Source organism: Macrobrachium nipponense, chromosome 2, assembly GCF_015104395.2.
Source record: "Macrobrachium nipponense isolate FS-2020 chromosome 2, ASM1510439v2, whole genome shotgun sequence".
Classification (NCBI taxonomy): domain Eukaryota; kingdom Metazoa; phylum Arthropoda; class Malacostraca; order Decapoda; family Palaemonidae; genus Macrobrachium; species Macrobrachium nipponense.
In genome coordinates, this window is record NC_087201.1 from 51,781,282 (window position 1) to 51,806,120 (window position 24,839).

Sequence of the window (24,839 nt, forward strand, 5' to 3'; positions counted from 1 at the left end):
GTAGATTCCGGAATTTAAGAAAAAAAGTATGAATAATAAATAATAAAAATAAAATAATAATAATAATAATAATAAATAATAATAATAATAATGAAAATAAATAATAATAATAGAGGACTGCGTCAACATCGAAAACAGAGCACTGGGGCAATATCTGAAAACCAGTGAAGACGAGTGGCTAAAGAGTGCATGGGAAGAAGACTAATTAAAGTAGACGAAGACCCAGAAAAATTACAGAGACAGAGAAAAAGACAGAAAGAACAGAGACTGGCCACAGCAAACCAATGCACGGACAATACATGAACAGACTAAAGAAACTAGCCAGCGATGACAATTGGCAATGGCTTACAGAGGGGAGAGCTAAAGAAGGAAACTGAAGGAATGATAACAGCGCACAAGATCAGGCCCTAAGAACCAGATATGTTCAAAAGTTATGATAGACGGAAATAACTCTCTCCCATTATGTGGAAGTTGCAATACGAAAAATGAAACCATAAACCACATAGCAAGTGAATGCCCGGCACTTGCACAGAACCAGTACAAAAAGAGGCATTGATTCAGTGGCAAAAGCCCTCCACTGGAGCCTGTGCAAGAAACATCAGCTACCTTGCAGTAATAAGTGGTACGAGCACCAACCTGAGGGAGTGATAGAAAACGATCAGGCAAAGATCCTCTTGGGGGACCATGGTATTCAGAACGGATAGGGTGAACGTGCAAACAGACCAGACGTGACGTTGATGGACAAAGTCAAGAAGAAAAAAGTATCACTCATGATGTCGCAATACCAGTGGGGACAACCAGAGTTGAAGAGAAAGAGAGGGAAAAAAATGGCATAAGTATCAAGATCTGAAATAGGAAATAAGAAGGATATGGGATATGCCAGTGGGGAAATCTTACCCATAATCATAGGAGCACTAGGCACGATCCCAAGATCCCTGAAAAGAATCTGGAAAAACTAGGGAGGCTGAAGTAGCTCCGGGACTCATGCAGAAGAGTGTGATTCCTAGAAACGGCACACATAGTAAGAAAGTGATGGACTCCTAAGGAGCAGGATGCAACCCGGAACCCCACACTATAATACCACCCAGTCGAATTGGAGGACTGTGAAGCAAAAAAAAAAAAAAAAAAAAGCAAAAAAAAAAAAAAAAAAAAAAATAAAATAATAATAATAATAATAAAATAATATTATTATTATTATTATTATATTATTATATTATTATTATTATTCACTGTTACAAATTCTTGTAGAACAAGCCAAAAAAAAGACCTCACCTTTCCTATGAGTCCTTATAGAATACAAAGGAAAAATTATGGTGATATAAAATAAAAAAGAAACAAATGTTTTTTTTTTTACAATAGAAAAACTGCGAAATGAGTGACATCTTTTCATTTGAGATTGTCGACAAAAACCCGTTACCAGCTTTATTTTTAATCTAAGGAATTGGTCATGACCGGGAAGCGTGAGCAAGGGTCGAGATATGCAACTGTCTTGCGGTTGTTTTATGGTTTTCGTGTGAACAGTATCATTATTGCATTATTTCGTGTTTTGAGAAAGCTGTTTATATTTTTTCTCATTATTTTTGCGCGTAGCATAATTGTAAGGTGGATACTTGGATATTTTTATTACATGTCAGAAAACGGGAGGGTGTCATGTCTCTGGATTTCGCGCAGCATTATATAAGTTGCATGTTAAGAGACTCTACACTCATTCATTTGTGTGTAAACTTTGCGATTAGAAAATTTGCATCAAAACAAATGAGCGTTAAAAAATACGGAGTTACTTCAATTTCCATAATACTTAGTGTTTGTGTCACTGAGATATTATAGTTCATTTACGGGTAATATTTTAATGATATCTTATTTATTACACGACTATATACATTTGGTATTTTTATCAATACAACCATCCGTCACCGAAGTAAAAGTCATCTCCCAGTTAGGCTTTGTAAAATTTCTTTAACCGTGGACGTGAGTTGTAATGGTTTTTATTTTATTCAGTGATATTACTGTGTTCTAGTCCTGTAATTTTTTATGGCACGTGCATCGTCGAGCTTTCAAAATTACTGTGTGGAAAACATGATGCTTCACAGGAGGAACAATGATTAACATTTTATAGATGAATTCACTTCAGCCTCGTCATTCGTCATCAGATATTATTACTTTCTGATCGCTGTTTCCATTCAGATGAGTGAAATTCAAATCGCAGAAACCGGGTATGAAGTCTGAATGACGAATATTTTCACATTTCTTCATTTTATGTCTTCAGGGCTATTCTGGGTGGTCCTTAGGACTTGAATTTAGCTAAGGGCTTGGGAAGGGGCGCGTCGCCCCTTGTCCTCAGCGGCATCCGATGATGTTCGTTATAGGTAATGAAGCGAGGCGATGCCTATCAGTTTATAATAATAATAATATGTATTAATATATTGTTTATTGAGCTGCTTCTGTGTCCATTTTGGAAACATGAGCATGCTATTTTCGATGTAATGATGAACATGAGTTTTTATTTTATGGAAACTGTGGCCACTACTTGTCTAAGGTCTATTTATATTCTAATGAAAATTCCAATTTTATGTAATCCCATTTATTTAAATACTTTAAACATTTTGATGGAATTTCAGAGTCTTCTCTCCTTATTTTTATTTCTTGATACGTAAAAGCAACCCCATTTAACAATTCAGTATCACTGAGGAAATGTACCTTCTTTTTTAACCTAAATTGCAAATGGAATGTGGAGGTTTTCGTGTTTTTCATATCATCATTAGTTAGCTCTGATAAAAATCTATTCCATTCTGGTCTCCGGGCTTTTCCAGTTACCTCTTTTTGTTTTATGTTAGTTTGCGCTATGGATTCCTGCAGTTTCGTCATGAACTAGAAAATTCTAAGAGCATTTTCTTCAAGAAATTGTAGCATGGCCAGCATTTCTTCCGTGCTGCATTTATATTCCGGCGAGACCAGCATACCGCAATTTGAAATATTCAATCAAATTGTAAATACACATGCAAGAACGTAATAAAACGTAATTATGGAAGACTTGCGTCAGCTATTCCTGTAGTGAATCTCACACACGGCCGACATTTTTTTTTATTTTTTTTTTATTTTTTTGTGAAACTTGTCTCTGGAAATTCAATAGAGAGAATATGAGATAGAAAGTATTTTAAAAGAAATTGTCGCCAAATTAGAATAATAAAAAAAATGGAGTTTTACTTGTTGTGATAAGTTGAGTATGATATTTCTGGTTATCTGTTAAAGAAAACTATTGAGATGGGTATTTGTCTGTCCGTCCGCAATTTTTCTCTCCGTCCTCAGATCTCAAAAACTACTGAGGCTAGAGGACTGCAAATTGGTATGTTGATCATTCACCCTCCAATCGTTAAATATACCGAATGGCAGTCCTATATCCCCCGTAGTTTTAGTTTCATTTAAGGTTAGCCATGATCGTGCGTCTGTCACCGTTGTAGGACAGTCCACCACTTCCGTGGCTGAAAGTTTCATGGGCCAAGCCTCATATAGCATTATACGCTGTACAGAAAACTCCTTTCTTCGGCGCAAGTTTTACTTGTTTTGTACTGAGACCGAGTCGAGCCTCTCTATTCCAAGTCATGTAGGTTGAGTTGACTATAGAATTTGGGCCAAAGGCCAAGCACTGGGACCTCTGAGGTCATTCAGTGCTGATATGGGAATTGGCAGTAAGAGGTATGGAAGGTGTAACAGGAGGAAAACCTCAAGGCAGTTGCACTATGAATTAATTGTTAGCAGAGGGTGGGAAGTAAGATGAAGAAAGAGAACATGAAAGGAGGCACAGTAAAAGGAACGAAAGTGGTTGCAGCTAGGGGCCGAGGTCACGCTGCAAAGAACCTTAAGTAATGCCTGCAGTGCAACGCATGAGGTCCACTGACGGCGCTACTCCCGTACGGGGTATGATTAATGTTAACTCGGGTTCATTTTCGAATTGCATATTCTTAGAATGAACAACGTACTACAGTTATAAATGCTTTTTTAGTTTTCCCTTTTTTATTATTTACTTATATGTTGAACTTGTTTCCTGCCATGCTAATATGCCTACGAACTTGTTGATCACAATTTACAATCTTCCAAACCATCGTTATTAACATTTTCTCAAATTTCTTAACGAGTTGTGCCGTCATCTTATTTGTAATAGATGACGACGAAGGCAGTGGGTTGGTGTCATTAGAGATAATTGTTACATCTTCGAAAGTAAGCATATAATGACGTTAGTTTCCGTTGCAGAAGCACGGAAGTCGAAATTAAGAATAATTTAATTACGTATTTTCAGGGTCTGTTTCATGTCTCGTCTTTTCAGTGTTGGTGGCGTCTGTCTGTAGGCCGTTTTCGTTCGAAGAGCAATCTCTGTTTTTAGTTGTTGTTGTGTCATCATTCATCAGCCTGTGCGTTTGTGAACTTTGGTGCGCATTTTATGTTCTGCATTGTTTGTTTGTTTTAAACATCACAGTACTTTATTCATCGTAGCTGATCGTTTATTGGAACTTTCGATTCAGGGCATATGTATCACCTCCTTTAGTCCATATTTTTATTAAATGCTTGTCACCTCTTTTTCACTTGCAAAAAAAATCATTCATTGTATTTAGAACAGCTGTGCCATCCATGAATTTCTACCTTTTTGGTTCTATGACAAGGAGTAACGTTTGTTCATCACAAGACCACGAGCCTAGTTCCTTAAACAGACTACCTTACTGTTACAGTGAGACTGAAGTTCTTTCCAACAAAGCACTTGATACACCGTCTCTTTTTCCATAACTGAATTTAGACTGAAATTCGCGAGTGAATTCACAGCAGCTGCTCTGCCACACTGTCACGCCAGACTCGTGCTTCTAGACCATCATTGCTCCCAGGTGGTGGTGTAACGTGACTGCAAATGACACCAGGATACATGATGATATCTGAATTCTTTTCATACACTCGAGTGGTTCGGGATAAACTTTACATTAAAATTTTGTGGTCCGCAACGCCACGTTCCTTCACACTAAAGCACTCAAGGTTTCAATGATCCTGTAAGAATGTTTGGTTGTCATTACTATGTTCACTCAACATGGAAACCGATCACACCGAAAATTTCGAGTTTGTAACTTACATACCAGTTTTGTCATTGCTGAGCAAGTCTAAGATACGTTGTAATTGTAATTTGAACACCACTCTTATTTTTATTAGCCTATTTAATTTTTCTTATTAATTTTCATGCCTATAATGTAATACAATATATATAATATAATAGGCCCAATTAATCAGCAAGAAAATTAATAAGCTTATAAAAATTCAGCGGGGTTTTTTCAAATAAGAATGACATATATCCCTTTATTCATGACCTCTCAGAATGTTGTGTACATGTTAGCGAAGATAAGATACGAGAGGTCTCCTCATTAACCTCGCATATCATTTAGCAGCGGAACATAGTCGACTATTGCGCCGTAAACAGCAGTTTGAAATTGAAAACGATAATGATCTCTATTCCTGTGATATTTTTGGAGGAAGAAGATGAATGAGAGAAGAAGAAGAAGAAGAAGAGTGATCGTGCTGGGGATGACGACGATGATCGTGGTAACGGGGACGTGACTATAGATGGGTGTGGGGAGTTATGGTAAATTGGGGGGGGGGGGGGGTCGGTTCGATGGTGGGTGTGGGAAATCTTAGAAGTCTGTTCCCACAGTCCAAAGGCTCATTACAATGGCTGTCATGCTTACCCAGTTCCCATTTTTTTTTTCTCATCACCATAATTACAACGAAATCAGCTCTGGGGGAAAAACAAAGGAGGAAAAGAGGAGACTGACCTAGAGAAGTTAAAGCATGGTCCTAGTCTTCAGAAATAATACTGATTTATTTTGTAGGACATATCAAGAAAATTACTAAGACAGCGTCTCTCTCTCTCTCTCTCTCTCTCTCTCTGTGTGTGACCCGTTGTACTCGAACTCTACATAGGGTACGTCCATTCTCAAATAGGATATTCATTGCCCTCCTCATGTTCTCGAGAGCCCTCATCTCCCTCCCCTCTCTCAGCGTCATCTCCATTAGATATGCCTCCCTGTGGATGCCTATCTCTGAGGAAGGGTGTATGATGTGAGAAGGACTGGCATCCTTTCGGTGACCAGAGATGACTCTGGAAGATACTAACCATAAAAAAAAAAAAAAAAAAAAAAAAAAAAATCGAATGATAAAAAATGCTGACTCACTGTTAACGTCTTTACTGTGTGTGTGTGTGTGTGTGTGTGTGTGTGTGTGTGTGTGTGTGTGGTTTATTTAATTTGCAATATTTTCATTTGGGATCCAAGCCAGTATTTCTTAGGAAGAATAATTCATTAAGAACGGAGAGCTTTGGGGCAGGTCCTATTCTTGTTTTCACGTTTTCCTTTGAGGTCAGAAGTGAATGACTTTAAGTTGCTTGCGGTTGTCGAGTAACAGGTGATGCATCCGTTTAACGTGATCATTTTCAATTTATTTTAATTTGTATAAATGCGATAGCGTGTGTATGCACACAGACAAACACACATTACTCATTATTATATATATAATGTGTGTGTATCTGTTATACGAAACTATAGATTATTTTTCACTAGAAATGTCATTTTTGTTTAAATAATGCCGTCAGTATGTTTCAGTGATATAGAATTTTCCCAAACTTATTATTGCATATTCACCTTCTTGTTCCGAAGAGCGCAGTATTTTGCCAAGGATTATGACAAGAGTATTGCTCGATTCTTCGCCCTTGAATTTCAACAAATTTCTCTCATTCATATTTTTAACTTTGAGATCTTGACTTCTCCCACGGATGTCTTTTCCGCTTATAATAATATAAAGAAACGTATTTGGTGTTTGTAGTCATCACGCCATGTCTTATTTTACTTGAGCTTTACTTTTTTTTCCTCCTTTCATTCTTCATTTATTTACCTTTATTGAGATGAAGGATTTTGCCTCTTATTGACGTTCCCGTATGGTCGTTGTTATGATCGTTAGTATATTGCGAGCAGCAGTTGTGTTCTTAGAAGAAGGATTTTTGTTTTGATATTCCTATTAGAATCGTAACTATACCCAGCCAGAGTATGCTGATTTCATCATCGGTTTTATTTTTATTAATATTTGAAGGTGGCAGTTGTGATGCTCACTGGAGTCATGTAGGCAACTTCGTATTTTTCGGGATTAGAAGTGTTGGGGGGGGGGGGGGGGGGGGTGGAGTGGAAAAATGTCGTAAAAAACCACAAACTTCGGCGTCGTCATAGCAACCCCTCTCTCTCTCTCTCTCTCTCTCTCTCTCTCTCTCTCTCTCTCTCTCGTATGTTAGAATAATAGGGTGGTGAAGGTTACCTCACTGTGTGTGTGTGTAGTATTTTTTTTTCCACCAATAAACCATTCCCCACATCAGGGGTGGCTCACGAGAATAGAAAACAATGATCCTCTGCTGCGTTCGTAGGAACTGATGTATTAAAATAAAATTTGCAGTTGACATTTATATCCATTAGTATCGAAATCTCAACGTTCATTGTGTCTTTATTAAGCTCTTGCAGGATAAGCGGCCGTGAGGAAAAGTATCACAATGTTTGAATTTAGATGTCGAGGACACATTCGTTGCGACAGTTTCCCTTCAGCTAGAAAGTGGAACAGTTCTTGGTGTTTAAGGGTCGTCAGTTGTTACAAAATACAGCTTTTTTCGAACTGAAACGTTAAAATACAAGAAAAAATATAAATATCCTGAAATCCTAATGATATTAAGCGATTCTGTCTGGGAAGGAAGCACATTCGAGATTGTTTCTCTCTCAGTGAACAAAGTAAATCAGTAACTTATTTGGAATTCTGTTGAAGTCTTTTTTTTTTTTACGTCATAAACTACAAATCCGATGTCAGTGGAGTCAGGGTGAGGCTTTCTTTCTTGTCCCTTCGCTTACAACCACCGCCATCCCCCTCCCCCCATCCCCCCAACCCACACACACACCCACACACACACACACACACACACACACACACACACACACTACAACTTCCAGCGTCGTAGTAAACGTGACCCCCAAAATCACCCTCCCCGCTGCTCCAACACCCCTTCCCTGGATCCCCTGCCACTCCTTCGTAGACAATCCAACCACCTCCTCTCTCTCTCTCTCTCTCTCTCTCTCTCTCTCTCTCTCCTCTCTCTCTCCGGCCAAACTCTCTCTCTCTCTCTCTCCGCCCCCAAAACCTACCTACCTACCTGTGTGACTCCTCCACTTCTCCCTCCTCCTCCAACGCCGTCTGGTTTAGTGTTGCCACCCGAGGTATCAAGTTTTGTATTACCTATTGTTTTGTATTAAGAGTTTTTGTAAAGTTATGATTTTCTGTTATTTCCAGACGATGTTAACATGAATAAATTTCTCAGCATTGTTAAAGTATGCCAGTTAAAGTTTTACATTTATGGGTAAATTTGTTCAGCATTTTAATTTTTAATTCATCGCTACCATCATTTTACCGTAGTTCAGCACACTGAGTGAGAATATGAACATAGCATAGTATTATTAATATGTATAAAAAAGAGGAAAAAAAGCAGTATAGCAGCGCAAACATTCCAAATAAATATTACGTCTTGATCATGAAATGGCAGCTCCGTGACCGTGCCCCTTGCGGTGGCAAGTTGGCAACTCAGGTATCCCAAACACAAACGCTCTCTCTCATCTCCCATTGCCTGCACCTCCGACCCACCACCTAAACCCCCCAACTCCCCAAACCCCTGAAAGAAACCTACCTGACTTGTCTTCCTGGATTTACCTGGGGTTGGCGCTTTTCCTCTGCGAAGCTGTTATGGCGTCGGTGAAGCGTGTCGTGTAGAAGTCGCTTTTTCTGGATGATCTTGAGCGTTCCTCGCGTTTGTACAAAAAATAAAGTTTATATTGATTTCATTGTAGAGATGAAAATCAGACTCTTGATAAACAGTCCAAGTCGACTGACCAAAGTCACAGGTTCGAATCTTGGGCGGGCAGATGGAATTATGTATTATAATTCTCATTGGATGTAGTAATTTCCTCGGATATAGTGAATTCGGTGTTTAACGATTTTTTTTTATAGTATTATATGTATATGTAATATACGTACGTATGTATGTGTATTGTATATAATATATATATATATATATATATAGATATATGTTATATATATAGATATATATATATATATATATATATATATATATATATATATATATATGTAACCAAAATGCCCACTATTTTTGGATACGCTTGTCACTACAAAGCCTTAGATCCAAATGCAAGAATATGCAGTAATTTTGTGCCCGATAGCAGGATTCGAACCTGCATGCAACACACTATATATATATATATATATATATATATATATATATATATATATATATATATATATATATATGAGCCTTCATTACATACACCGTATTTTACATAATGGCAAAATGTCAAAAATAAGTTGCGAGTCGACACTGAGATACCAGGTTTATTGTCCTTTATGCAACAAATTTGGTCTGCTGGAGATGAATTGGCCACGGTAGGAATCACTACGGTGACTTTTTAATGGTTATTTATTCTTTCAGTATCAATCAACTTTGTTGCCTGCATGTCCACCAACGAAAGCTTTGGGTGGCAAGGTTACGGGAAGCCAAGTGGAGGATGCCATGGGTCAGTTTAGGGTCAATGCAGTTTTTTTCTTTCTTTCTTTTTTTTTCTTTTTGCGCGAGGGGTGGCGGGCGGCCGGAGTTCGGTGGAGATTATCCGAGAGTACAAAGGGTGCGTTGCTGTGAGTTTCGTCTGGAAGCTGCAAGAAGAAGAAGGAGAGAGAGAGAGAGAGAGAGAGAAAGTACTCTGAAGCCATGTACCAAGTGCTTCAGGGGACCAGTGTAATGCTCCGCAAATATCTTTTAGGAAAACGAAATATTCTTTTTCATTTAATTATACTTGAAGTTTACTTGGTTTGGGTAGATGGCTACTCGCCTCACTGACTTGCCTGTCACATGAATGAGGTGCGTCGATTTTGTCTGTTTTTATTATGAGGTCAGCGGGACGGCCCTCAACCAGGTACCCTGGCATATCTTAGCAACGTAGCATTCAATTTGGAAAAAAAAAATGTATATTTACCGATGTGTTTACGCGCAAACAGATAACAGTTGAAAGAACATGCATGTGAATAAGATTACTTCAGTATCTCTAAATCTGGGTCTAGAGAAGACCCAACCTTGATGTGAATGAACTTACTTCACTTATCTGTCATTGCTTTGCATACTTGGTACCGAAATGCAGCTTCTGATTTATTTATTTATTTTTACCTTTGTCTCAATAACATTACATCGTCTCTACAAAGATTTCACATCAGCTTCAGCTCTTTCCAGGTTCACAGAGAGAAGATCCTCAAGAGGTTTATTCCCGTAAAAGAGTAGTGCCGTTAGTGCACCTCATTCGGTGCATTGTAGGCATTACTTTGCAGCGTCCCTTCGCCCATAGCTGCAACTCATTTCATTCCTTTTACTGTACCTTCTTTCATAGTCTTTTTCTTCCAACTTACTTTCCACCCTCTCCTAAAAATTGATTCATAGTGCAACTGCTTTGAGGTTTTCCTCCAATTACACCTTTTAAACCTTTTACTGTCAATTTCTGTTTCAGCTTCTCCGCTGAATGACCTCAAGGTCCCATGATCGGCCTTTGGCCTAGATTCTATATTAAATTCAATAACATCACATCGTCTGTATAAAGATATAACATCCGCTTCAGCTCTGTCCAGGTTCAAAGGGGGAAAGAAGTCCTCCGAGATGTTATTACGTGGTTCCTTGTCGTCGTCTTCGTCTTCTGCTCTTTTGACCGAAGACTGGTGGGAAGTGACAGTTCAGGAATGATATGGTTCCTTGTAAGGCGTTTGCGAGGTCTGAAAAAGTTTAATTTGGTGTTAGCATCGACATATACTACCTGACACGACTATTATTTACATAATATTACGACTCAAAATCACAAAGTGGGATCTGCTAGGCTAACTGAGAGTAGCTTGTTTAACAATATTTTCCAAGACAAAGAACATTTACGAGGAAGTCCAATTCATGCCAAGGGAGTAGGAAGTCTTGTCTTCATAAAACTCTCTCTCTCTCTCTCCCTCTCTCTCTGCTGCTGCTGCTAAGTGACTAAAATCAAATGTGTCCTCAGATATGTTTTAGCTATGTTTGAGGCAATTCATGTTTAGACTTTGTCAGGGTCTATCCTGGCATAACAAGACACTTCGAAAGACTACCACGAGTCGCCTTATTACAAAACCTTTTTTGATCATTGCATCAGCCACAGACTTTAAGGCATAATTTTTCCAAGTGTACCTTTTTAAATTATTATTGTTGCAGGAAAATGGATAGAAAATGGATAAAATCTCTTCAAAATATGGCAAATGAAACCTGTGAATTTAGGATATTTGTGTTTTTTTTCGTGTATGAAGATTTTACGTTTAAGTAAAGCGGCAAGCTAGATGGGATAGTTTAACTGACAATATTTAAAATGAAGGCCAGCCAACCATCCATTAAGAAATGGCTTGTAAACAATTTTATCAGCACCACTTACTGGACATACGCATAGTCATCCTCTGGTATTTATTACCAAATGTAACTTGTTAACAGTCGGCTTTTACAATAAACTTTCATTGGCTACTTTATTGGCTTGAATTTAATTTAGTACATATACTCTTTCTCGTTTTACAGCACAGAGTGGATGAAAGCTTCCCACTGCTTGGCCTAATAGTCCGACTTTCAGAATTCATTGAACTTGCAATCATACTGTTGGCAGGTGATTTAATTATATTCTGTGTGTGTGGTTGTTGCTTCTTTCTGATATTTCCTTGATTGATGGCAATTCTTCTGCTGCAAAGTTACGACGCAGAATAAGTATGATAATTGAATATTCAGTGACGTGGCCCGAATACTACACCTAATCATCGTTATCAGCCTTTATGCAGCAGTTCATCTCGGTGATCAGCAATCGTAAATGACTCGAATAAAGTACACGATAATAGCCCATTGAAGATGCTGTATGCTAATGAGGAGGTGTCATTGAAATCATTGTCTTGTGCATTCGAATAAGAAGCGAAGAAGCTCTGGCCGACTGAAGGGGTCTGACTGGGTAAGGACTAAGGTTTTATGTACTATTATACATGGTCATGGGAATAGAAAGGTTTGACTGTGGGCATAGCGGAAGTACGGCTGGTGGGGACAGGCGTTCTGGCTAAGCAAGGATCGACTTTGAAGCAAGTTTGCAAATGGAGTGAGCTTTATTACGGCAGGGTATGACTTTGGGTATAATTATGAGTATGGGTTTTGACATGAGTATAGATGTAGGCATAAGTGTTACGATCAAGGGCATACTGGGAGATATGGGAATGAGCTGGTATTGAAATGTCACGGTTGGATCATAATACACACATTCAGAGGGAAGTTTAGGAGTTTAGCTTCTCGCGAATTCATACGATATATTTCCATTCTGCTTGAGTATGCCAAAAGTCGGCCTTGTCTTCCCCTCTGCATCGTAGTTAATGAAGTACGCTCTATTTATATATATATATATATATATATATATCTATATATATATATATATATATATATATATATATATATATATATATATAATGTACGTATACGTGTGTGTGAAGTAAGCCCCTCTAAGGAACTAAGCATTGTACAAAGAATAATATACCGAAATGGAAAAAAAATTACCTTACTGACCCCCGCTAGATAATGTAATAGGAATGCTGGATACAGTTGAACTTTAGTTTCTTGCTTGGCAAAGCCGGTGACGAAGGCCAAATGGGACCGTTGCAAGTTGAATAAATGGAAACCACGCCCCGTGAGTGTCCTTAATGCAAAACTGTGAAGAGGGACTGCAAGTAGAAAAGATCAAAATATGAAAAGGTCAGTCTCAAAGAAGTCAGCGCCATGAAGGCGATCACCTATAACAAATGTATGTCTATATATATAATATATCTATATATATATATCTAGCTATTATATATCTATATATAGAGATCGTGTAATGTGTATATAGAAGACAATTGTTTAAAGGGCAGGGGTGAGTGAAGATCGCCTCATTGCAGACAAGTCCTTAAGCTTCTCCCGAGAGAGAGAGAGAGAGAGAGAGAGAGAGAGAGAGAGAGAGAGAGAGAGAGAGGTTTGGACTAAATCGTCACTTCCCTTTGCGATAATCTGTTGGCCATCCTCTTCCAGTCAAGTCATATTGCCAATCAGTGGCATCATCTCTTTTTCCTCTTCTTTTTATCTTTGCCCTCAGTAGGGGAGATGTGTTAGGATTAGAGGGGGAAAGGGCAGCTGGGTGTGAGAGGTGATGAAAGATATATGAGAGAGAGAGAGAGAGAGAGAGAGAGAGAGAGAGAGAGAGAGAGAGAGAGAGAGAGAGAGAGAGAGATGCAAACTTCCCTGGGAAGTGACGGCTGTGATAGTATGATTCAAATCCAGAGCTTAGCATAAATTTTGACAAGTTGAAAGATTTTATTCATTTTTAATGAAAATGTATTTTTAATTTGTATATTGTCAAAGCTATCTTTGAATGGTGTAGCCTATGTTCCTGGAAAAAATTTAATATATCCTAAAGAATTCAATAAGTTTTACCTGGCATAGTGCAGAGAAAGAGAGAGAGAGAAAGAAATTGTAAATGATTACTTGCCAAAACTTTGATGCACAGCCTAATGAATGTAATATGTTCCTTTGCGTTTTCCTAGCGTAAGGATTGTTAGAGAGAAAAAGAAGAGGAATAGGCAGGTCTTTTCTTATTTCCTGTGATACTGTTTGTCACCGTAGTTAATGAGGGAAGGCAACGCAGAATATGTAGGAGATCATAAAGAGCTGGATTCATGACTTGAAAGGGACCCTCATTATAGGACTCGATGAAAGGGGCCCTTTTGGAACTATACTGTTGTGAAGAGATAATTGTCGGTTATTTATCGATGTTGTTGAACAGCTTTGCTAAATCAGTCAATATCTCTCTCTCTCTCTCTCTCTCTCTCCTCTCTCTCTCTCTCTCTCTCTCTCTCTCTCTCGTTTTCATAATTTATAAAATTAAAATAGTGAGTTCGCAAATTTTTGTTTTAATTAATGATAGGTATCATGTTAAAAGCTAAATGTGGCAACCCCCTCTCTCTCTCTCTCTCTCTCTCTCATACACATTCTCAGTTCTAAGAGGTAGAAGTCAGTGGTATTTACACAGTTCTCACTTCATGAGGAAACTTTGAGAGAAGTCGAATGGAATGGAATGAACTTGTGATTTAGGCAAAAAGCCAAGTGCTGGGACTCATCCAGGGGGTCATTCAGCATTATGATGAGAATGAAAGAAAATGGAAATGATATAACTGTTTGCAGCACTAAAACAACATTGCATCTCTGTGAAGGGACTGCAGAAACAAAAGCACATCTCCCGGTTTTTTTTTTCCTCTTGTCTTTGTTGCGGTGTCACATTTGAAAACCAATTTTTCACGTGTTTTGTTCTTATATAATCATGATACCGAGAAGTGGTAAAGTGTGAATTTGTAGCGTATTGCTACTTGTAGATTCAGAATGAATTTTTCTTGTTTGGAAGTATCTAAATATATATAATTCAACATACTTAGTCAAGATTATATACTTGTTCAATTAATGAAATTTAATTTGTCAATATTGTTTTGCCAAGGGAAAATTAAATTCTATTCGGTATTAGCTGTATTTGCTAGACTTTGTAATGAAGAAAATAAGACATGAAACCGTCCAGATTGAGCTTTATCGCATTCCCCTCGGCTTCGGTCAAACCCCGGATGATTGAGGTGGAAGATATAATGATGGAAGGGCCATTTTGAATGTTGAGTGGATTGGAGGGGGAGATGATATAATTATATGGGTAGGTCAATTTGTGTGCGTGAGAGAGAGAGAGAGAGAGAGAGAGAGAGAGAGAGAGAGAGAGAGAGAGGGATAATGACGAGGATGTATTTATGGTGAGAGAAGATGTATGGGGATGTAAGGGCGATGTGTACGTCAAGAACAATAGCTAGGGTCCTAGTGGATGTTTCCAACAACCCCCCCCCCCCAACCCCCACCCCCCCCCCCCCCCCCCCCCCCCCCCCACAAACGTCTGTCCCCCATTGGGCCTCCATGCCTGTGCCCATAATAGTCCCCAACTCCTGGACCCATGAACCCCCATGCCACGATCCCATTAAGCCACCACCGCTTATCATTTAGCAGTTGTTTATAGATTTCCTCACATGATGGATCAGCTTCACAGTCGAAAAGTTAGAGCTTTAATTACCCTCTGGTAAGCGACGCCGTAGTTGGTCTCTGTCTATGTATACGTAACGTAATATGCCCGTCCTGAAGGGCCACGCTGCTTTTGAAGAGGAGAGGGAATCGTAGTTTGTTAGAGAGGGAGATTTCACAGTAGAACACTGTTTATCTTATTTTCAAAAGAAAAAGGTCTCAACTTTAATTATCTCTGTTATTCCAGTTTCAGCATCCCAGGGAAGAGATCACCCGAACTCAAATGATCAACATTTAATTTTTTTTACTAAATAGTATTCTTAAGCAAAGTAAATGAAATATGAATAACACCAGATGGTTAGCATATAATCAGTATTATATGAGTTGTAGACTTTTATACCTTAGTGTTAGCGAGCTATATTGTTAGTGTCCTTTCATCCTGCTGTTTTATTTCAAAAGTGCTGCCAGTCTTTGTAAAAGGACCAAGTTATGTTTGGTGGGTTAAGTGGATGCTTTCACTCTTTCGAATTCCTCTTCTTTTCTTAGCTTTCTTTTCTAAAAGGCCCTTTCCCAAGTTGAAGTGGCATTCCTCTAAGCATTGTAACACTGAAGATTTCCATCTTTCCGTTGTGCATTTCATCAAAACTGTCAGATTTAATTTCAATTCACCCTACATTCCCGTTTTTGAGATGCTTCATTATAATAATAATACTACAATAATAATAATTCAAAATAAATATAATAAGAAGAATAACTAACCCAATAATAATAATAATAATAATAATAAGAATAATAATAATAATAGTAATAATAATAATACTAAATAATAATAATAATAATAATAATAATAATAATAATATAATAATAATAATAATAACATTTTAACAGATACATCAGTTTCAATCACTCTCACTCTCTTCGGCAAACAAAATGACTGATTCTTCTTATTTTACTGATTCTTCTTATTTTAAAGGTGAACTTGATTTAGTCCATAAACTTTGAAAGCTACGATCCATCTAATGTTCACACACGCCTTGATTCAAAGAATGTATCTGTATATTTACGAAACGAAGAATATCTGTAGAGTACATTTTATTTAGGCCGGCGTGTACATTTCTAGACAAGTCTTGCTCTTGATAAAAATGTGCAACTTTCTGTACTTAGCACATGACTCTTATTAAGCAAGGTCGTCTTTTACGCTCTCAGCATTGCGTTGCAAGTAAGGGGAGGCCTTGGCACCACAGTACTCTGGCCAAGCAACTAACCTTTCCCACTGACTCGAAAGGGGTTTCATTAAAGCCCCGTTAATTCACAATTAAATCACGGCATTTTTATGATCCGTACAGATTGTATTTCGTGAGGGAATAAGGTTTGTGACTTCTCCTTCATGTAATTATTGTGTTGAAGTCATCGGCAAAGATCAGTTATTAGCCAAACAACTAATGAACTCTTCAAAGCAATTTAGCAATTTACTTGACTTTATATTGTGCGGTGTTTCAAAGAAATCTCAACTTTTAACAACTCAAGTCACTGATTAATATGAGAGAAGGAACGATAGAGTACTTACGCCACAGCGTGGAACTGATAGGCTGTGATTGTTTATAGACAACGAAGAAGATCGGAGTCAAATGGCTTGTTTTCTTTTATGGCATGGAAGTATACTGCAGAAATATGTGGCATGAGGTGAAGGAATAGTTAAGTGAGAATGGTAAATCACAGGTGCCAGACGGATTACACTATAAACATTATGGAAAGGGATGCAAAACGAATAGGGATGGAGGCATTGAGATTAGCAGAAAAAAATCTTATATCTTATCCAATCAGTGTAGATGAAATCAACATCAGAAGCAACATGGGCATGTTAGCATGTTAGTTAGAATGTTAGTTAACATTCGCGAAATTGAGATTCCTGGAAGACTAAGCATAGACGAACTTCAGGACTTGAAATATTTTATTTTATTACACTAAGACCTCTAAAGGTCTTAGTGGTGTGTATATATATATATATATATATATATATATATATATATATATATATATATACACTGAACGATTGTATGAACGATTGTCGTTATCGACACACACACACACACACACACACACACACACACACACACACACACACACACACACACAGTCCGAACGATCTCAGCACTGATTTCAATCTAGGCAAAGATTTTGTCTCGGGAAGACATGGCATCATCTCTAGAAGAAACGTGCGCGATAGCAGGCAATCGTTCATACAATCGTTCACTGTATGGGGTCCTTAAGTCTAAGTAAGCAATTGGGAAGGAAACATGAGAGGGAGGGGAGAGAATGGAAAGGTATTGAGACCAGTTGCGTAAGAGACGTAGAGACGTTTCCGAAAGAGGTCGATGGGTAATTGGCGGAGAAAAATCAATACAGAACTGATAAGTAATCTTGTAAAAGTTTTGAGAATACCAAGTAACAGTGAAAAGTCATAATTCCAAATTAATAAAGTGAAATGGCCGAAAATAAAAATAAAAGCAAGCCGTCACTCTAAAATTAGAGCGGTTAAATCCTTTAACGGTTCGTTTTTCGAATTGTAACTTACGTTCTGGGCGTCCATCGCGGTTGTTACGACAGAAAGAAGTGTAAAAGGTTACTCTAAATTCAACCTTTTACCATACTTCCGCTTTATTCAGACTCAAATCAGCTGTCCTTTGACATGGTACCTCTCTCTCTCTCTCTCTCTCTCTCTCTCTCTCTCTCTCTCTCTCTCTCTCTCTCTCTCTCTCTGTTTCATAGCCGTCTATAGCAACTGATAATTGCCGGGTTTTCTCCGCCCTTACAGAAATAAAGCGGGAGTTCATCATAAAGGTCCTTTATAGTCGACAAATGGGCTGCCAATGAGATTCACGTTTCAGAGGCTCAATTCTTGAATCAAAAAACGAAGATGATTAATAAATTCCATTCTGGTCTGGTGACACCTTCAAACACTTCAGTGAAGGCTTAAAAATTTAACATTCGAACCCTTTCTGTTGTGTCAGCGTTACTAAGAATCGCTCGACTGGATATTACAATTGGGAAGTGTGAAGAATTCCAGAAGTTAAAAGGATATTACGGTTTTTAGAATGACATACCTATCTACGTATAAATATCAATTGTTTATAGGTACAATATTGTAAGTCTCCGTAGGGGGGTAGGGCCCAAGGTCTATAGGTACATATAATCTATAAACCTTGATAGGACCGTCAGTCACCTTATGTGGTACACTGTAAGCATTACAAAAAGGTTCTTTGCATCGTGCTTTCGGCCCCCGGCTGTAACCTCTTTCGTTCCTTTTACTGTACCTTCTTTCATATTCTCTTTCTAACATCTTACTTCCTCCCCGCCCCTACCAATTTATTCATAGTGCAACTGCTTCGAGGTTTTCCTCCTGTTACTCCTTTCAGGCCTTTTACTGTCAATGACCGTTTCAGCGCTGAATGACCTCTGTGTCCCAGTGTTTGACCTTTGGCGTAATTCTGTATTCAGTTAAATTCAGTTCATATTGTAAGTGCATATGCGTATATAGTGTACTGTGTATGGATACATATCTTTTATGTAGTTGTAGCATTCAGCACTGATTCCAACTTCTTTCACTTGACGTATATCTGATACCTGTGCTGTTCTTTACCCACGACCCCACGTCCAAGTTAGGCCGCGTCGGATCTTGAAGCCTCCCTCCTCTTACGCCCACTTCAACGTGTGGATCACGGTTATACGCACGATTCGCCTTCCTTCTTTTTTTTTCCGTCACCTTTATCGCGACAGTCATCATGTCATTCGGCTTATCTCGTTTCGCAATGGAATTCCTTTCCGCAGGCAGTGTTTTTTATGCCTAGTTGGGTCATGATTGCCTTGGGTACTGCTGGACGGTTCCTCGACGTTGCATCCGTCTGTTGTTGATATTTTGGTATTCGACAGTGGCCATAGCATCCAGGTTCGGAAGGTAGCATAGCATAGCATAGCATCGCATAGCATACATACATACATGCACACACACACACACACACACACACACACACACATATATATCTATATATATATATATATAATATATATATAATATAGACACACATGTGTGTGATTTATGTATTGCGTTGTGATCTGCTGTGTAATGCAGACTTCTTCAGACTGTTCCCATAAGCAAAATTTCAGTGTTACAAAAATATATCCAAGAGGATTATTACTTTCATTTTCGGTTTGGTTTTGAAGGACGCGTGAAACATCTTTTTCAATATTAGATCACCTTACTAAAGTTAGTTTCGTTTCAAAAACATGATCGTTAACTGTTCAACTGTAGTTGATTCTTTTGAAATTATTAGTTGCTAATAATGTTTCTACTTAAAAATTCACTCAAGATTCCACAAGCGTATTTCTCTTTTTAGCAGTAAATTTCCAGGCATCTTGCCTTTTTATTTTAATCTTGAAACACGACCGTAAATATCACTGTTGTTTGTACTATGTGTTTATTACGGTGTCGTAAGAAAAGCGTATATTTAATAACACAAATTTTCCAATTATGAAAGTTAGTTCCCATTCATTCTCCTATTACTTTCCACTCTCTCCTAACAATTGACTCATAGTGCAACTGCGAGGTTTCCCTCCTGTTCAAACCTTTTACTGTCAGTTTTCGAGGTCCCAGTGCTTGGCCTTTGGCCTAAATTCTATATTCAATTGAATTCTCGATGCTTTGTCACAACTTTTCTTCAAGTTTTTCAAGTTTTCCCTGCATACCATCTTCCCGTGGAAAGGAATAGACATCCACTATGTGCCCAGCGTGATGAGAGGGCGGGAAGTGCTATGCCAAGTATCGCTGCGACATGTCCAGTGCCCGGGCGCCTGAAGCACAGTCACCTGGTCTGGTCTAAGAGAAATTGATCCGACATGATGGGCAGTTTTGTTGACTGTGTCTTCATCTTAGTCACGACTTTACCATTGGATAATAAAATTTGTGAAAGAGGTCGACTTGAGTGTTGATTCCGTTTGTTTTGTGACGTGCTTTTGTGTTACTCCTTGTTGCCGCGTTAACACGTAACTACCTTTAGAAAATGATGATATTTTAGTATTTTGAATTGCTTTGATTTCTGAAATGAGATGCCTCCGTGTAGCCTTACTGGAATTATTATAAATGATGATGTTTTTGTTGTTGCCGTCTTCGACAGATAAGTCATTACCATGTCTTGTAGTTTTAATCAAAGTAAGATTAGTTTTGTTATGAGCAAACAGTAATTCCTCAAGTGACCACAAATTCATTTTTCTTCTTTTACTCTGTGTACGGCGTCGTAATACGATATACAGTTGTATAGTTTTTTATTGCTTTAAGGCAATTTCTTCCATTGCTTTGATTACTTGTTGGCAGTGTTTAAGTGAATAATTAGTTTCAAGTCACTTGAAGTAACATATATATTTTCCTGCTACTCATCAGTAGCTGCCATTTTGCCGCAAATATGCAATACTAGAATTGTCTGTTAATAAAAGCTTTCATTTTGATATTCTCCCTCAAGTTTCGATTTATCCAAAAGGTGGATTTATATTTCTAATCAGCACCGCTTTGCCTCCTCCGCTGGGCCTGCATCTTGCCTTGAAGGCAGCTTGCATGTCCCCCCCCCACCCCCCACCCCCCACGATTTTACGAAAGTTTTTCGTGGTCGTTCAGAGAACATTGCGAAGCTGGAATCATCCTCTACGTCGTGGTTGAAGATGTGTCCGTTCGTCTAATAAACTTGCACGCCGACGGTCATTTGGTAGTGGATCCCGATCGTACACAAGTCCGTCTCTGACACTTTCCGTCCGTCCGTCTGTCTCCATTTGTTATATACAGCTCTCTCTCTCTCTCTCTCTCTCTCTCTCTCTCTCTCTCTCTCTCTGCTCTCTCTCTCTTAGGAATGGCGAGGAATATTTTGGAGGATAGCCTGAAACGAAGAGCACCTGGATATACCCATGCCATGAATAGACGGCCTCCCGGGGGGAGGGGGCACTAGCAAAGTTGGATGGATGAATGATGCGGGGGGGGGGGGGAGGTATGGCATCCAGGAATGGCTGTTTATCTTTGTTGGACATTTATGTCAGAATGGATGTCAAGAAAAGGGGAGCTGAATGGGGAGCAGGATGGTTCTCTCTTTCATTCGCTAGGGTGCGTACACACTCGAGCTTGTAGTGGTTCCAGAACCAGAATGGCCGTCGATGGCATTGATATCTTTCAGTGGCATTTGTGCATTTCTGGGCTTCATAGTCTTAGTTCCCTTTTTTTCCCCTTTTACTATCATCTGTGCTCATCTTAGCGACATTCAAGCGCAAATACCTTTTGAGTAGTATTGCTGCCTGTCGAGAACAGTAATGCCAAAATCCTCTTATAGTTCAGTGGTATCAAGGATTTTCATTACCTTGTGCCGTCTGTCCCTTTCAGTGATATCAATATTCTAGCCGCCTTTAAAAGCATCGGTGCTTTTTGATAATTAATGACAAGAATTCCTTTTCATGATTGAGACTCAATTTTATTGCGGATCATTTTTTTATTCATATATATATTGCCCAAAAAAGTTTTTTTTTAATCAGATCTCTCTCTCTCTCTCTCTCTCTCTCTCTCTCTCTCTCTCTCTCTCTCTCTCTCTGTGGAATCTTTCCAGATATTTCTAAAGTAAAAGTCAGTAGAAGCTTACTTAAACTATTACTTTATTTTATTACTATGACTTTTCAGTTATTGTGTAACTTATTTTGAATTTTATACTCATCTTCATGTGTAGTAGAATTCTGAGTTATTACATAATTTACTGTATTTTGTTTAAGATAAGATACTATTGCGCATTTCGTAGCGAGAACTGGATCGTATAAAGTCGGTTAAGTTGACCAGCAACTCCCAAATAATTATTGATACTGGAAAGTTCACTGCAAAACTAAGTCTATATATTTCTCAGTGAAAGGTTGTTTATGGCAATGACTGCTTTATTGATTTTCACAAAACCAACGAAATTTTATGTCGAAGGAATTGTTTGTTTGTTTGTATGGTGTTTTTACGTTGCATGGAACCAGTGGATATTCAGCCACGGGACCAACGGCTTTACGTGACTTCCGAACCACGTCGAGAGTGAACTTCTATCACCAGAAATACACATCTCTCACTCCTCAATGAAATGTCCGAGAATCGAACTCGCGGCCACCGAGGTGGCACGCCAACACCATACCGACCACGCCACTGATGTGCTCCGCCGAGGGAATACAAATGTGTTACAAGTTGTAAACAGAATTTATTGTCACGGGCTAAGAGAAACAACAGAGTTCAAGATCTTTCGGATTTCCAAGGAAACTAAACACGGTGTAACGAAAGATAACAAAGGAGACTCGGTTTTACAAACAACAACCAAGGTAAGAGAGGTATATAACCATTGTAATGTACAGTACGTTCATTATATTTGAAGTTGCTGCTATTCACTGGACCGCTGGTATGGTGGCTATTGTCGTGTAGTGCCGCTCAGATGTCGCGGGTTTGAGTCTACCCCAGGCCGATGAAAAATTCCTGGCTCTGTAGCAGTTAATGCTGCAGTGTGAGGTCTGCGGTGAGAGGTTGAAACCAACATTCTTCGGATGCTTGAATTTCAAATTAATGGCCTTTGTGCGCTTGTTCCATGAGAATAGGCTTCATCTACTGAAATAATAATATTCAGGAGAATATGTTACAGCCGCCTAATATTGCCTCAGTTATCTCTATAACCAAAGGAGAGCTACAGGATTTTAACGAGAACAGGCGAGATGCTTCAGTTTCTCTTAGAAATCTCCTTCGTAATCTTGTGCAGAATCCGGTGAAGGGGGCTGAAATCTGGGCTTAAATTAACATTATTTTCCTTTGTTGGTTATATTAACTAGATTATAAGATCTCAGGAAACATGAGCTATTATGCTTCTACAGGTCCACTCAATCCTAGATGATTTTACACTCGGGTGCACAAATAAGGGATATTCTTTTGGCTGGTTCTAATTAAACATTCAAGATTATTTTTTTCTGCTATTTAATTTCTTACTTGTTTACCTTAAATAACAATAATCTCAAAGCACACATTGTATTTTGTGAACAATGATGGCGCTGTGGTGGAAGTCGTTTACTTGTGAATAACTTAATTACTTTAGCAAGGGGTTTTTATTTGATTTGATTTCATGTAAGTACTGTCATTTAATTTATAAATCTGAATTATACGAGACATGTCAGGTTATCCATTATTGCTACGGCATTTGATTTTTCACCCTAAGGGATGTGATTGTTTGAAAATTCTCAGTTCATTCTTGGCATTCCTAAACCTTTTATGGAAATGATTTTCGCCAGGAAATTTTACTGACAGATAAAGAAGTCCTTTTATAATATCCAAGATGATGGGGAAGGTTACTGAATCTTTAAAGGAAAAAATGGAAATGCTATGGACAAAGCAGCAGGGGCAGCTGAAACAGCAAATGGAAAACTATATCCTAAAGCAGCAAATTTTCACTATACGGATTCCATATACAGTATTTTGCTCCACTTTTGTCCAGATCTTCTCTTCACTATACGCGTATGTGTAAATGTGTATATCGGTGTGTGTGTATGTTGTATTTTTTATATATATATATATATATATATATATTATATATATATATAATATATATCGATATATATATTATATTGTAAAAAACTGTGCTATTCATAAACACGGAGAAATAAGATATAACATATATATATATATAATATTATATATATATATATATATATATATATAGTAAAGCTTTGCTATTTATAAACACGGGGATATATATATACACAATGGACTTTGGTTTTGATGCAACGTAGTGACATCGCCGGTATGAGAGAGAGAGAGAGAGAGAGAGAGAGAGAGAGAGGAGAGAGATAGAGAGAGAGAGAGAGAGAGAGAGAGAGAGAGATTGAAGTCTTAAGTGCTTATTTCAGTCACCACATCAGTGATTTATCAGTCTGCTCACGTCTACCACAATGGAATTTTGTGATTGTTACTGTGGGTCGCTTGACTGTCGGGTGTAGAGTCATGCACGTTTTTAATCGAGTAATAATTACGTGAATGAACATTGATTCTATTGCGTTAGTTTAGACAACAATGTCGTAATGGAATGTGGATAAATCGCCCTCCTCTCTCTCTCTCTCTCTCTCTCTCTCTCTCTCTCTCTCTCTCTCTCTCTCTCTCTCTCTCGCCTATGCCAGGCTGCAATTTATCTTGCTCATGTAACATCAACGAGCCATGAAGATGTAACAGCGTAATGCAGTGAGCGTGATTGCAAGCTTCGCCTTGTTGTGTTGTTAATGGGGGAAGGGGAAGAGTGAAGATGTTTTTTTTTTCTCTCTCCAAAAAGACAAAATAGCGTACGGAAGGTTCTCAACTCTGCGTATAATTGCGGTTTCTTCTCGTGTTTGCCTCGCGTCGTGAAGCGTGTGAATTGCGTCCTTGTATCTCGTATTGGCCATTGCACTGCTTTCGCTAATTTAGCGTTATTATTATTATTATTATTATTATTATTATTATTATTATTATTATTTGATTTTACTTGTGAATATTTGGTCCTTCATTATTATTAATATTTTATTTGACTTGTGAATATTTTTGTCCTTCATTACTTATTATTAT

The 24,839-nt window shown here is 38.3% G+C and overlaps 1 protein-coding gene and 1 long non-coding RNA gene across 2 annotated transcripts in view; one reads left to right on the top strand and one right to left on the bottom strand.

Moving 5' to 3' along the window:
- Positions 1-24,839, top strand: part of LOC135220570 (uncharacterized) — a 488,990-nt gene that overhangs the window by 372,213 nt on the left and 91,938 nt on the right. The gene's annotated exons all lie outside the window — the stretch shown is intronic.
- The window catches only part of LOC135220571 (uncharacterized), a 177,482-nt gene continuing 165,363 nt past the window's right edge, over positions 12,721-24,839 (bottom strand). The window contains exon 3 of the long non-coding RNA XR_010315728.1: positions 12,721-12,858. This is a non-coding gene — a long non-coding RNA (uncharacterized LOC135220571). The remainder of the gene's footprint in view (positions 12,859-24,839) is intronic.